Source organism: Oratosquilla oratoria, chromosome 40 (genome assembly GCF_046742065.1).
Source record: "Oratosquilla oratoria isolate Oo_2021 chromosome 40, ASM4674206v1, whole genome shotgun sequence".
Taxonomy (NCBI): Eukaryota; Metazoa; Arthropoda; class Malacostraca; order Stomatopoda; family Squillidae; genus Oratosquilla; species Oratosquilla oratoria.
In genome coordinates this window covers 21,809,827-21,815,289 of record NC_134816.1, presented here as the reverse complement: position 1 = coordinate 21,815,289, position 5,463 = coordinate 21,809,827, and positions in this window count along the sequence as shown.

The window sequence follows — 5,463 nt, the reverse complement described above, 5'->3', positions numbered from 1 at the left end:
GGGCAGGATTCAAACCAGGTACCGCCGATACCGCCATACTGACAGTCTGGGACTCTACCAACCGCGCCACCGAGTGTGTGTGTGTGTGTGCATGCATGTATATTCATGCATATTCCCTCCACACGTTATACAAACTGATTCCATCACCTATCCTCGCCACCGCCACATATAACAAGACCTGAGCGCAGACACCCGTTTGATGTCCCGAAGCAAGCAAGCAAGCAAGCAGAGGCCCAGTCAGCCATCACGTCATCTCCTTGTCGCCAATCTCGAGGGACCTCAAGGTCGACCAGACCAGTTTTTCGAACTCGGAGGAGGACGAGAGGCGAAACTGGACCAGACTTTCCGTAACACCCCCCCCCCGCGTCCCTGGCCCCCCCCCTCCTCCCCTCTTCTCCCTCCTCCTCTTCCTTCTTCTTCTTCTTCTTCTTCCTCGCCTCTGCCTCGCCGATCAGAGGCATGGTGCGGGATGGGCGGGGGCTATCGTTAGCGGTGATCAGATGGGATGGGAATAAGTGGGATGAGATGGGTAAAGGATTGGGCGGGGAGGATGGGTAAGGGATGGGGCGGGGAGGATGGGAAAGGGATGGTGCGGGGAGGATGGGTAAAGGATGGGGCGGGGAGGAGCTGTCTAGATAAGCTGTTTACTCTCCCCAGATTAGTGACAAACTTTAGACATATCATTACAACCAAAAACAGGTCGATTTTATTCAACGTAGGAGAACTGGTCCCCGTTTTGAACGTAGCTCCGGGAGAGCGGGACCCGGGGATCACGTGATATTAGCCATAGAAAACGGATCTTGGTGACTTCCATTTGATTTGTCACTCGAGGACTGAAATTCGCTCGAGATAAAATTGATTGCGGCTGTGTGTGCGTGTGTGTGTGTGTGTGCGTGTGTGTGTGTGTGTCTGTGTGTGTGTGTGTGCTGTAATGACTGCCATTTATTTTATATTATTTGTTTATTTGTTTGTTATCATTTGTCTGTTTGTTATTGCTTGATTTTCATTTATTATTAGTTATATGCCAATTTATCATTATTTACTATTTATCTGTTTGTTTATTATTTAGCTATACCTATGCACTTATTAATTTATTTTATTTGTATTATTATAATTTTTATTTATCTACTTATCACTATATTTTTTCGCATCCGACCTAGCTATGGACCAAAAGGTCTCCTGTCGGCACGCTCCGCCTTCGTAATTCTTTGTGTGCGCGTGTGTATCTATCTCTAACACAAGAAGGCACCTTGTGGCAAGACATCCCAATATTTCACTCGTACTGTGTTCCCAACTGAAGAAATAGCAATAGATCTGGCCGAGCGTATCAGGAAGTTTTGTGCATGTTGTGTACCTTGAGAAGCTCCCGTAATTACCCTCTCCCCCTCCCCCCCTGCACCCTCCTTCTTCCCAAAGTGTGCCGAGTGGTGGGTCTGTTTCTATCGCGCTTCGCAATTAGTGTGATCCGAGTTCGAGTCCAGAAGTTACCGGTAACATGTGTTTTGGCAATATGGGTTCTAATCCCACCGATGCCACCACATGTTGAGTTCGAAAAATTACGGCTACAACATTATACATGACGTGTTTACGTCACGGGGTGCTTCGCTAAGGTCGAAAGTTACCTTTGCCCTCTATGTCTGGATAGCCATGACATCTGCTGGTGACAGTCATAATCAAGTCAGGCGGTCAAGGTTTCATTTTTTTTTTTTTTTTTTTTTTTTTTTTTTTTTTTGTCTGTACGCCTAGGACCGCGTCTAGGAAGTAAACTTAGTAGTGAACTTCTAGTGCCGGCGAATCTAGGACGCAGGTTATAACTTATTACAACCAGATGTTCATTAAGTCTTTTTTTTTTTTTTTTTTTTTTTTTTTTATTTTTTTTTTTTTTTTTTGTCTTGGTTCTCCTTCTACCTGGATTCAGGTAGTGTGGCACCCATTAACAAGTGGTCACAACTACCGCAATGGTTCATTAGTGCAGGGATATACAAATGTATGGTGTGGGGTATAATAACTCAATCTCATTAGGTCCCAAGAACGTAACGTTGATGGGTCCAGTGATAAACAATAGATACATATGAAAATAAACGAATTTATAGATAATATAAATGAATAAATAAATAAACGAATGAGTAAATTAACGAATAAATTATTAAATATATATGTAAATAAATTGATTGATTAATTATTCAATAACAAATAATTAAGTAGATATATAAGTAAATAAATAAGAAATGAACAAATATATAAATGAATAAATAAATTCATTAGTTAATTAATCAGTTAATATATGAATAGGTATATAAGTAAATGAATAAATAAATAAATAAATCGATTTCTAATTCTCTCACTTCTCTCTCTCTCTCTCTCTCTCTCTCTCTCTCTCTCAGTCACACACACACTCAGAGGAGAGATGGAATGTGTTCTCTCTATTTTCTCAGTCTTTGAGAAAGAAAGGGAAAGAGAGAGAGAAAAAGAGAAAGAGAGAGAGAGAGAGAGAGGAAGAGAAGCTCCTATGAATCAAGTACCCTGTGGGACTCCTCCCCATCCGGATGGCCTGGGCGAGTGCCATCACTGACCGCCAGAGATAAAGAGCTCCTTATGAGTATGACTGACCATACAATACGAGTACTCTATACGAGAGAGGTAAAAAAGGAACCTTGTGTAAGGTCCCTAGCCCACCTCACATCAAGAGATGTTAGTAATGGTCGGGACATGGTCTGTAAATGAGGACTTAAGCACCAGTATTTTTATTTTCATTTTTTTTTTTTTTTATGTTTGTTTGTTTAAGGTTTAAGGTGTTGTGGTCAGGACATGGTCTGTAAATGAAGACTAAGTACCAGTATTTTTATTTTTATTTTTGTTTTTATTTGTTCGTGTTTCTTTAAGGTGTTTAAGATCCTTCCTAGCCTCCTCCTCCTCCCCCTTCAAAGAAGATATTTTTGTTAAGATCGAGACAGGATCTGCAAACGAAGACTCTTTTTATGGTTTCCTGTTTTTGATTTTCAGTTTCTCCTTGTGTCACTTATTATCGCCATTGGGAAACACGTACATTTGAACCTCGGATAACGAACGTCACGTTTAACAAATAAATCGGTTAACGAACAAGTTTTGTAAGCCATATTTGTCTCTGTTAATGGACGATACATTGGGATACGAACATATGCAAACGACTGTACACACAAAGCCACCGGCTCAGTAGCGCTTTGAAGCGTTTGTCATAATTGTTTCGGTTAGCGAACGCTTCGGTTAGCGAACGCCTCGGTTTACGAACGGATTAAGCTCGTTATCCGAGGTCCCACTGTATGTCCTTTTTAGTACTTCTAAAGCCCGATGACCTTTATGTAGTTTCCTATAAATACAACATGTCAGGCTTATAACACCATCGGTCAAATCCACTTCCTGTCCCCAATTCTCATAAATCTTCTTTGTCAAGGAAGAAAGTGGAGACCAGAAGGAATATTTCATTACTCGCTAGATCTTTTTTTTTTTTCCTTCAGCGCTGAAGAGTAAGATAATATCTCTATTTGTGTTTATGGACTCCAGTGTTTGTAGAAGAATTGCGATTTCACAGTAGTAAACTATGATTCATAGGTTGTTTAGCTGGTAAGCCTCAGGGCTTTGTTACAGAAACTCTTCCTGTGATTGACCTGAGGTCAGACGGTTTGGTAAAGATGTCCAAAAGCATCAGTAAGCGTTTCCTCAATGTTTGTTTGTTCGTTTGTTCGTTTTCTTTATTGTGTCTTATTTTACCTTGTTTCTTTTTATTTAAATTTCATTTATATTTATATTCTCATTTTTATCTTTACTTTTGTTCTAGTTTTTATTTATATTTTTTAATTTAGTTTTTATTTTCATTTTCATTCTTGTGTTCATTTTATTTCATTCTATTCTATTCTTAATTATTTTGTTTTTATTTATTTTTATTTGATTTTTTCATTATTATTATTATCATTATTATTATTATCATTATTATTATTATTATTATTATTATTATCATTATTATTATTTTTATTATTATTATTATTATTACTATTATTACTATTACTATTATCATTATTATTATTTTTTTTTTTTTTTTTTTTCTTGCACATTTATTTGTTTTTGTGGACAACGAAGCGTATTTTGTGATGATTGTCACGTACTGGTTCGTGCTCTGGTCAGCAGCAAAAAGTCTTGAATTACTATTATCAAAGATTTGATCCAAATGCTGCCAAGTGTTTGCTATTTAAGATCAATTCTTGAACTCAAGACAGGAAAAAAGTCAGGTTAATGATACGATAACAAGGGTCTGTGGAGAATACTCTTTCTCTCTCTCTCTCTCTCTCTATATATATATATATATATATATATATATATATATATATATACACGCACTCACACACACACACACACACACATATATATATATATATATATATATATATATATACATATGAATCTATTTCTATGTCTATCTCTATCTCTCTTTCTCAATCTCTCTCTCTCTCTCTCTATTTGTCTGTCTACCTCTCTCTCTCTCTCTCTCTCTCTCTCTCTCTCTCTCTCTCTCTCTACTTTCTTTATCTGTCCTTCTCTGAATCCCCATCCGTTTTTTGGTCTTCCAACGCATTTATTTATTTATTTTTATTTTTATTTTTATTTTGTTCACAGCTGTTCTTGGATTACCTCACAAATTATCACCTGTTTTCGAGGAAGGAGGGAGGGCTCGGAGAAAAGAAAAAAAAATGTGCAGCTTCCCGAACTAATTTATGGTTTTCCAAATGCAGATTATTAAATGTTTAATTTTTTTTTTTTTTTTTTTTTTTTTTAAGGGGGGCCAGGATCTGGTCGTATAACGTTTTCTTGTCGTTTCTTTTTTTCTATTTTTTTTTTCTTTCGTACATTCCTGTGCAAAGTCGCTCTCACTACTAACCATTACAAGTATCTCATGTCCTTTGGGTAGAGGTAAGTATATTCATTAAGGTCGTGGATTAAAGATATGAAATTGATGACATGACTTCCGGGAACCTATCGTAAATATGATATGGTTTAACGTCACAAACTCCCCCCTATCGGAAGGCTAGAACGGTGCCCCTCACAGAGGACTTAATAGCGTGGAATTTGATTAACCATGCCCTTGGTTCACCTTCGCCGGTGGCAGGATTCGAACCGCCATCCCCTCGGCCTTCGCCGTAAGTAACGACGCCTTAACCCGCTCAGCCAGCGAGGTTCCGATCGTGAATATATATAATTAAAAATATCAAAATGGCTGATGCATTATAACCAATATAAAGTATGTGTATCAAAAATATGTCTTAAACCTATATGTTTAATACAGACGCCATGAAAACACTGACCACTACAACCTTTATTGTAATTGTATTTAATTGATTTGAGTATTTTGATTATCTTTGATGTCGCGAAATTAATATCCTCATTAATGAATTTAGCACTAACCTTGATATTCTGAGGAACGAGTCTCGTTTA